The sequence below is a fragment of the Phocoena phocoena genome, chromosome 21 (genome assembly GCF_963924675.1).
Source record: "Phocoena phocoena chromosome 21, mPhoPho1.1, whole genome shotgun sequence".
Classification (NCBI taxonomy): domain Eukaryota; kingdom Metazoa; phylum Chordata; class Mammalia; order Artiodactyla; family Phocoenidae; genus Phocoena; species Phocoena phocoena.
The window spans coordinates 19,969,089-19,980,035 of NC_089239.1; positions in this window are offsets into that span (position 1 = coordinate 19,969,089).

Consider the following 10,947-nt stretch of genomic DNA (forward strand, 5'->3'; position numbering starts at 1 on the left):
AAGTAAACATATATGACTGGTAGATATTTTCCAAACTACTGTATTTTCCAGGCTCCCTTTGCCCCTACATTTGAACATTTTTAGATTGAAATATGTCTTAAACTAAAGTGGGTCTTTAATTTGGTACTTTATTTTTCCTTGTAAAGTTGTTATTAAATTCACTGTATTATAATCCATATATCTCCAAATTCTAAACCATTTAAAATGTGAGGGAGAAGGAAAAGAACGAGAAATTATATAGATGGAGATCAAAATATCTCTATATGCTGATTAATCTGGACTGGTAACTACATTTAAGAAGACATATCTGGCCTGGGGGCCATGCCTACTTTTACTATACCGCAGCAGGGCCAGAGAAATCTACCACTGCTTGGTAGTTTGTGGTGCTATTGCCTGAGCTGGGGAACACAGAGGAAGGAGCTTGTTTGAAAGGTGGTGTGAACAAGAGTTCACTTTTACACCTGTGAATTTAAGGTGTCTCTGCTATCCGAGCAGAGGCAATGTCATATGCAGTTTTCTGTATGAGTCTGTGTCAGCTTTGCATCGAGTTGTGTTTAGCTTTACAAAATCACTCAGCTCTTTCAATCTTACTTCTGAGAAAGGGTAGATAGAATAACAAAAGTTACTATGTTTTAGCAAGTATGTTTTTCTTCAATTAGTGAGACTTCCTCCTTTGAGCAAGATGATTTGAGAAAAAAAAAAAAAAAAAGAGCAAACTCAAGAGTTTCTTTTCCAGGGCCCTAGTTATTAGTCATTCTTGCCTCCTTGGGGTCAAGTAGTAAGTTTGAGAAAGACAAGCAATGTTCCTCCTACACTTTTCTCAGCTGGGAGTGGGGTAGAAGTTTTTTCACCCTTCTTGGGAAACCTCTGGAAGTGGGACATCATCTCTATCATTAGAATTGAGGAAAAGTCATGGAATATACAAAATATTGCCTCTGAATAGTTAAATCAAGATAAATAGAAAGAAAGAAAGAAAGAAAAACCCCCCCACGATATTGTTATTCTAAAACATCTTCAAACCAAAATGTAGAATTTAGAAACATTGAAGGAGCAAAAGAGGTTTTCTCCTACAGGTTAGGGAAAATCATCTAAACATTTTCTTTCTTTGCCAAATCAGGATGGCAGCCAGTTAAATGCATTCATGCATCAAATAATTAACATTTAAAGACTTTTACTAAAGCTTGATTAGAGTTCACTTTGGAAGTAGGATAAAACCAAGACAGATATTTAAAGCACATTGTATACTTAATTAATGAAACTTTCTATTTAAGCTTTATCTAAAAGTCACATTCCAAGGTGTCTGTCATGGTTTACAGAGATTATTCTTGAAGAGGTGTGGCTATTCAGCCGAAGGTATAATCTGGCAATTAGAAGCTGCAGTCTTGGTAACTTTTAGGTATGCAAATCTCCCAGAGGCTCTGCAAAGTTGGCTGAAGATTTCATTGTTATATTTTTATTCTAAGAATTGACTTCTTAAAGTTAAGTACTAGTAATACAGAGTTTTCAGAAGGAAAGGAGGGCTGAAATCTTACACCCAGGGTAGAAATGGTAGTTCATCACTAATGCAAGTATTGCAAATAGAACCAAATATCTTAGATTTAATATGCTAGCTCCATAGTTGCTGTTCATGAATTTATTTTTTCTATTCAATATTTTCTATATTTGTGTGAAATATTCTCTTGATGTTGCAAATCTTTGTGACTGGAAGAAGTCAGGTTGGCTTTTTTGTTATTACATGACTATGAAAATCTAGTTAGGCTGTTTAGGAAGTGTCTATAAACATTTTCACAGAGAAAACACAAGAATTTAGAATTTTCTGTAGGGATTAGTTTTGAGAATGAACTGGAATCCTGTTATACTGAAGCTTTTTTTTTTTTTTTGACTTTTTTTTTAACTAGATGTCCTTCACCAAAATTCAATATGAGCAACACATATTCCCATGAAGACTGGTCACTTTCAAAGTACTGGATTAAGTGGTGTTTAAAAAAGTTGAATAACCACATATTAGAACCCCTAGGTATAGTATGTGTCTTCAAGGAACTTAACTAATTAGAGAAGTAAATTATGCATATGAAGTTGTATGACCTTGTTAAAAATGCCTTCAACTTTCTCATCTTCAGATCCCTCCTACGAGAAATGAGAGGGTTGGACCAAATAACTGCCAAGGTTTGCTTCAGCTCTATAATTCAGGGTTGAGAGTAATTTCAGATCGATATGGTTACAAAAATCATAAGGCAAATTGTATATTTATATGCTAACGACTATGAAGAAGTGTGTTGCTCTGAGTCTTGCAGAATGCAGGAGATGTGGGTTGGCAGATAAGGAAGAAAGGCTGTGATACCTTCTGTTGAGACAGCTAGGGTAACCTACCAAATTGTGCTATTACCTGTTGAATGCATTTTATCTGTTGTTTCTCTGAGTGTATACTTTCTCCAACCCAAAGAGGTCAGTGGCTCTCCATTACCTACAGACTGGGTTTCAACTTTACAGAATGGTTATCCCTCCACCCCACCAGGATCCCTGTGCTTCTTCAGCTCTGGCACCTACTTACATATTATTTCCCATCTACCCTTTCTCAACTGTTTTCTGTTTTTCTGTCCCTGTTCCTCTTCCATGCTATACCCTCTGCCTCTTGCATATCAACATTTATGAAAACAATTGGTGCTTCTAGGTACTTAACGTTTTCCTTGGGAGACTTCTGTGATCCCAGCTGAAAGCCACCTTTGTTGTGTGTGTGTGTTAGAGGTGGCATGGAGGATGCTTCTCCTCCTCTCCCTACTTTCCTCCTAAGGTCACAGAGAAAGGACTTTCTGCCATTACCTTTAGTCCATAGTGGAAGTGTTGAGAAGCTGTTTCTATTACCTTTCTACCATTTCTTATTGGAGGAGCATTGAGCTTGACAATTCTTCATTGTATAGAACTGTGACTCTCATTTCAGGACAGTGTAGCTTCCCTGCGATTGTTGATTGTGTGAACCCAAAACACTCCCTTTATTTAAACCCTTTCTTTCCCCCAATGGTGCTGTCTGACCCCCTTGAGAACCACTGAGTCTCCTTACTTGCTCCTCTTCTTGGGATATGGACTGATCACCTGGTGAGGCTAATGACAGCCCAGCATTCATTAGCCACGGTTCTCTAATGGGCAGCGTTGAGATGGTAAAATTCACTTTTTCCCCCCACCCCATCTTAATGAGGTATAATTGACAAATAAAAACTATATATATATATATATATATATATATATATATATATATATATTTAGAGTATACAATGTGATGATTTAATATACATGTACATTACAAAATAATTACCACAATTATGTTAATTAACATCCATCACCTCACATAGTTACCGTTGTGTGTGTGTAATGAGAACACTAAAGATTTACTCTTAGCAAATTTCAAGTATACAATATTATTAACTATAGTTATTATACTGTACATTACACCTTTTAACCAACTTCTCTCTACTGCCAACACCCCCCCCCATCCCCAGTCCCTGGCAACCACTGTTCTACTTACTCTCTGGTCCTATGAGCTTGACTTTTTTAGATTAGACATGTAAGTGAGATCATACAGTGTTTGTCTTTCTCTGTCTGATTTATTTTACTATTTCACTTAGCATAATGTTCTCCAGGTTCATTCATGCTGTTGCAAGTGGCAAGATTTCCTTTTTTTTTTTAAAGGCTGAATAATATTCCATTGTATATATAAAAACACTTTTTCTTAAATCATTCATCCTTTTTTTTATTTTTTAAAAAATTAAGACTTTATTGTTGAGTGTGATTGATGAAATGTATGGTAAGAGTACATTCAGTTTTGTAAGAAAGCACCAAACTGTCTTCCAAAGAGACTGCACCACTTTGCATTCTCACCAGCTAAAACACACTTTTCAGGCAGGACCTATTTGTTTGTTCTTTTTTCTTGCTCTATGCTTTGGTACAGTGGGCCAGCAACGTCTCTGCCTGGTCTTATACAGGTCCTGTTGATAGGCTTGTGCAGGGAGGGCAGAGGGCTCCCATTCTATGTTCGAGAGTATCAGAGAGTCCACAGCCTAGGAGCAGTTGAGCTCTTACCTGTCATTGTTAATGAAATGGACCCTGGAATTACATTTAGCATCTTGCATCTGTTCTCTTTTAGCTTGGTCCAAGTAAATTGGTGAATGTTTTGGGTACCTTGAGCCTCATAAGACTTAGAAACTCTTCTTTAGATATATAAGTGCTTGTAAGTTAAGCACTCACATGGATCCTTATCTAGGGATGTTGGAAATTTAGTGTGGGTTAGGAGTTTGTATTACCAATTCTCATTACTGCCTAAAACTCTAAGTGCCTTGTTCATTGTCTTAAAACTCTTAGTGCCTTGTTCATTGTAGGTACTTGGTTTATTGAACTGAATAATAGTAGGCTATACTTAGTGCTTACTATGTGCCAGGCTCTTTTGTAAAGGCTTCTTTTTTTTCATTTAAAAAAAAGAAAAAACTCTAAGAGGGTAATTACACTTATACCACTTTATCCATGAGGACATACAGGCTCAGAGAAGTTAAATAACTTCTCCAAGGTCATCCAGTTAGTAAATGTCACAGTTAAGTTTTGGAATCCGACAGTCTGACTCCAGAGTATGGACCATGGGATTGTGTCTTCAGGGAGAAAATTAAAATCGGCAATAACAAACGACACTTGAAAAGTACTGTCCAGTTAATCTTAAAAAAATGAGTTTTTTTAGCCCTAGCAGCACTTTAGGAAAAAACCATTTAACCAATGGCTGGAAGACATCTTGAAGAGACCATTTAGTAGGGTTATTTTCTAAATAACCACCCTAAATTGGGTGGGCCCCTTGGATCTCCTCAGGGACCACACTCACTCTGTGTGTGTGTGCATGTGCGTGTGTGTGTATGTGTGTGTGTGGTCCATTACAAGTCCTGGAGAGGAGTGGGGTAGGCCTTGACCTTATTTTAATCAGTTCTACAAACTAAAGTCCTGTGTGTGATTTCAGTTGAAGAGGCTAAGCTGCTAAAAGACTTGTTTAAAAACTAGACAGAACACCACCCAAATAGCCTAGGGTGATTGGAGTTCTATTGGTTTACATACTTTTTAAGATGAATATTTTAACCATTCACTCTTAAGTAAACCAGAGAAATAAAAACACTTTGTTACTTCTTTAACGGTTATTTTACTAAAAAGAAACAACTGGGTTAGATCCTTTTCCTATGAGGTTAATAGATACTCTACTCAATTGTCAATTAGCATAGAAATACAAAAAGTCTGAAGTACAGAAAGTGCTTTCCAAGTAAGGTAGTTAAGATGCCAGATATTAGCAGCAAAGGTATGTTTTGTGGTAGCTACAAATCACAGTTCTGCTTTATCTTCCATACCTTAAATGCTCAAGCTATAAAATCAGGTTTATGTCCTTGCTAGTTCCTTCAGCTTCCATAGATCAGAACTTACATTCACATATTTTCTTTGCACTTATGACCACTTTAAAGTTCTTTTCCCTTCCTGTGCTTTACCTGATGTTGTCTGGGCCCGTTCAGTAGAAAGCTGTATTATATTTACCACTGTTTTATATTTTGCTGTATTATATTTACCACTTCTGTTTCTGTAATTTGGTTCAATGTAATGTAGGGGTAATGACCATCTTTCTAGATCTTGAATTCATAGGCTCATAACAAATAAAAGTTGTCAAAACTTCAAGGTCAGATGAATAATTACCTAGATGCCTTGAGAGAATTAAAAGGCAAAGTGTAGACAAGAGGCAGTGTTTAACAGCTGGGTAGCTTTAATTTTAGAACAAATAAGTTTTTGAAACAGATTTTCTGTTTTATTTCAACAGGCGGAAAAAAAGATGAAAAGGATAGAGAGTAAAGTATTTAAAGATTAGAAACGAGGAAAATCAGCAAACAGATATGAATAACACAAGTCTCAGTCATAGCTGAACCTCAAAGTTCTGTAGTATTCATTTAATTTATTAATTGCAAATCATCATAAAATAGGTTTGACAGCTTTATTTCACCTTTACATTTTCAGTTCAAGTCCACTTGCATTTGGGAAAACAGATTAAACATAGATTGTTGCTTCTGCCCTGAGATTTAAAGAAATGACTTAAGTAAGCACCTGACCAATTAATTAAAGAGAATTATTCTTGGAAGAACGAACTCTGAGAGGTACTTGAAGTATGTTTTTTCATTTCATATTCCAACAATTTGACACGCATATATATGTATTCATACTAAATTCTAGCAAATTATAATAAGCAGTGCATTCATAGTTTCAGGCTTTAAGGACCATTCTTTCTCCATCCCAGTAGTTGACTGCTTAATAAATAAATAACTGAGCCTCATTGGGAGTAGGGGTTAGGGTTGACACATTAAAACCAGGAAGAATAAAATAATAATTATGAACACAATTTTTCAATGCTCTGGAAGATTGAATCCAAATTAACCTTTTGGTTGGAAGCAAAAGGTAAACACAGGTAGAATTAGTTAAAATGATACTTTAAAAAACTGGCCATTTCTTTTCTTTCTAGAAAACCTTTGTCTCGTATACAGGAGTATCAGTGTAGGTTTTGCTTTTCTGGCAATATATAATTTGTCTGGAAATTGAGTTATGACTAAAGGTAGATGCAACCATTTCGCTACATTCAAACTAGCCAGAATCAAATGATGACTAGTAATTGAGCAAGAAAGGTCATTCCTATTTCTATCTCACTTTGTGATGCAATAATTTCCAAGCCATCTGTTCTTTGGAATATTTATGTGGAGGAAATGAAGAATTCTGAGATTTATGCAGAAACTTTAGAATCCATCCAGAGCTCACCCATAAGCCTTCAGAGCACGTCAGACAGACATTAGATACCCCAGGACAAAGGCAAACCAGAAACACCCCAGAAGGAAGTGCTCCAGACGGTATATCTCCCCTGCATACCTGGCTGTGCTCCTATGTATCTAATCTTTGACTATTTTCTTCAGTAGGGAGTTCTTAACCATCATAAATTAACTTGCAGAATCACACTATTAATGATAATGCAACTAGAATTCTAATCCTACCTGAAAACCAAACCAATTTAGAGACTATAGACCCCCCTAAAATACTAAAACATGATGAAAGATGAAGTAAAGAATTCCTATTTTTCCCGGGGGACAAAAAACAGGAAAAGACAAATTCAGACAATTGGAGCTTCTCTTCTGGAGCTAATTCTTGTTTATTATCTCATGTTTTATGGTCAGCAATTCAGACTGGGGGTTAACAAACACCACTTACCCAAAAGCAGTCGGCTGTGTCAGCTGAAGCAGAGGTTGCTTGAGAGATTTCTGATTCGGTTATGCCTTGAATCAACATTGGGCCATTGTTGAAATGTAAGGAGGGAGTGCAGCTGTGAGTGAGACCAGTTTTGCTGGTGCGTCCGGCAGATTCATAAGCTGTGTTTTTATGGCAGGGCCTGCATTTAATTTTCTTAGTTTGACAAAATCTGACTGTCTCTGGCAGAGCAATCTGTCCATTTGACACATTTTGGCCTCAGCAGAATATGAAGAGCAGGTCATACAGCGAGGGACTCGATAGTTTTAGCAAGCTTCAGTAAGAAGAGGTCTTACATCAAAATGTGCAGCATTCTGGGGAAAAGGATTTGAAGGTCTTTTTATGCTTCTCAGAGAACAAACTTGGTGTTCAAGGTGAGTTCTCAGTTCCCACTGCATCACATGTTGCTGGGAAAGGGGCTCATTGGTTCTATGGAAATATGAATTGGGGTTCTTCACAAACACAGTGCCCCAAATCTGGAAATTCTCTCTTAATATCCATCATTTCTTCCCTCTGCAAATCTGAGAAATCAAATGGCCTCAGGAAAGAGTTTTGTCAGCCTTCGCACAGGGATCATTACTTATGAATTTATTTTACAGTAGTCCCTCCTTATCCACAGTTTCAGCTACCTATAGTCAACCACAGTCCAAAAATTTTAAAATAGAATATTCCATTAATGAGCAATTCATACCTTTTAAACTGCACCACCTGGGTAGCATGATAAAATCTCGTGTGATGAAATCTCGCGTGATCCCGCCCGGGCTTGCGTGAATCATCCCTTTGTCCGGGGAATCCGGACCTTTAGTCATTTAGCAGCCATCTTGGTTAGCAGGTCGGCCGTCACGGTATCGCAGCGCTTGTGTTAAGTGATCCTTATTTACTTAATAACAGCGCCAAAACGCTAGAATAGTGATTCTGGTAATTCGGATATGCCAAAGAGAAGTCGTAAAGTGCTTCCTTTAAGTGAAAAGGTGGCTTGGTAAGGAAAAAGAAATCGTCTGACGAGGCTGCTAAGACCTACGGTAAGAACAAATCTATTCTTGAAATTGTGAAGCAAGAAAAAGAAATTTGTGCTAGTTTTGTTGTCACACCTCAGACTGCAAAAGTTATGTGACAAGTGCTTAAGTGCTTAGTTAAGATGAAAAAAGCATTAAATTTGTACCATAAGATATTTTGAGAGAGATCAAATGTTGCAGAAACTCGGCCTCTGTTCACTGGTGCCAAATAGAAACGCAGAGACAGAGTTTGGGGTGAAGTGTTAGAAAAGAATAGCTTGATTGCTTTGCCAGGCAAAGGGGGCCACAGCGGGCTTAATGCCCTCAAGACTGTGTGTCCTGCCCTGGAGGGGGTAGTGAGGAATCTTACGGTGTTCAAGGAGCAGGGCGTGATCAGCTCGTGGACATTCTTCTGATTAGTTGGTGGTGAGGTAATCAGGAGTCAACACCATCAACCTGGTGCCAATCAGTCTGGCGTCTACGTGCTTGTGGGCGGCAGTTTATTTCTCCCACCTGGCGGGGGTTTTAGTATCTACCAAACAGCTCACAGGACGCGGCTCAGAACAGTATCTATAGTCCTTGAGGAGGAACTAAAGGTCCTTGACTTTGTTTAATGTCTAAAGTATTATTATTTTGTCTTGCTTGACTGTTTTCTTTCTGTATTTTCTCATTTCCCTGATTGCATTTATTCTTTGACTAAAGTGTTTCTACAGACAAAAGGCAGGCTGAGGACAGGGGTGGGGGTCTATTCTGGGAAGGCCTCCCAGGGTCCTGCTAGGTTACACACATTCAAATAACTTTTATTACAGGATATTGTTATAATCTATATTATTATTACTTATTCTTGTTAATCTCTTATTGTACCTGATTTATAAATTAAAGTTTATCATAGGTGTGTATGTGTAGGAGAAAACAGCGTATATATGGTTTGATACTGTTCACAGTATCTGTTCAGGCATCTGCTGGAGGTCTTGAAATGTATCGCCCAAGGATAAGGGGGGACTGCGGTACAAAGTAGTTTGCCAGAAAGTATACAGATGTATAGAATATAAATTGTGGGTAGATGATTTTTAATTTGGGAAATGAATTTGATGATTTGGCATTTCTACTTCTGATTAATTTTCTCATAGTGCCTAGACTCTGTTGGGTTATGAAACGAGGCGTATCAACATCTCACAATGAGCCTGAGAATAAATGCATCATTTAAACAAGTTACGTAGACTGTAGGTGTTTATTAGCTTTGAACTAGCATGACTGTGCTCATGCAGAGATGACTAAAGGGAATAGTGTTTATTGGAACCTCGAGATTTGGAATCTGAAAGAAATGAAACTGAAACGAAAACAAAAGAACTCTGTTCTCACTTTCTATCACCCCTAATACAATTTTCTAATTATTGTTGTATACCTGATACGAAGATATAAATTACTCATGGCTAATGCCCCTTCCCATATGATCTACTGCTTCACTTCTTTCAAAACGCCACATGTCACAGGTGAGTTGGTTTTTCTGAAAGCCATAAAATGAAGTAATAAAAATAGCCAGTTGGTCCAATTGCAGAGAGCCCAGTATGTCGGTGTAGTATGCACTTTGGTGAAATATCAAGGCAGCACTTATCGTGATGAGGATTGTAGTGAGAAAGAAAGGAAAATTGGATGGTGACACTTTCTCATACCAGCCATGGACACAGTCTGAGAGGTTACCAGAATTTCTTCCACTCTCATTAGATTCATTTCAGCTTAAGCTTCTGTTATTTCAGTCAGGGGGATTTGAACACACAATATAATTTAAAGATCATTCTTGTTGTTAAAAAGTTCCAAGAGTAGGCTAATCACTAGAAGATTTCAAACACAATTTATAATCGCCCTCATTCTTTCTCCTTCCTCCAGTTTTTTGTTTGTTTTGACTTTGTTTTTAAATCATTCCCTGGGTATACTAAGAGGCCCAGTGCCGTGAGCTGGGGTCTTGAACAAAGATGTTTCAGAAAAGATACTTTATCCTTTATTTGTCCTTTGTAACCAACAATTTCCAAGTACTCAGTAACATATCAATAGGATAGCCTCATGAAACTCATAGGTAAGAGCAGATTAAAAACTGTTTTCTCAGAAAAGAACAAAAGTGCTGCCAAACACAAGAGGTTTCATAAGAATCGTGGGGATTGAGAGCTGCAGTGGTCCTTGGCAATGATCCTTGTGTTGGAATGATAAACCAGAAGTCTGTAGAGATGAAATGAATTGGTTAAGATCAAACAGATACATTGTGGGAGTGATCTTTTCATCCAAGCCCAGCACTCTTAACAAGTTTCAAGGTGGGAGGTGTGGGAGTAGTGGAGCAAGAGTGAAGTCCACCAGCAAAAACAGCAGGAAAAAAATTAAATGTAATGTCAGAGGCTCTCTCTTTAACCTGTGCCTCTGTACTGTGTCATTTGCAAATTCGACAAGCTGTTTGTGTGTGTGTGTGTTCGTGTTCATATTAAAAAATGTTTCTCCTGGAAGGTACTTAGAAATTTCCTTTTAGGATGCTATCAATCAACTACTTTTCCGTTTTGAACTTGTTTCACATTTCTTAATCCTGTGCAAGTTATAGTATGGGAAACTCTCGAATGTCATTCTGAGATCAGTCATACCATTCTGAGAAACCTAATTCGTAATAAAACTGTATAGT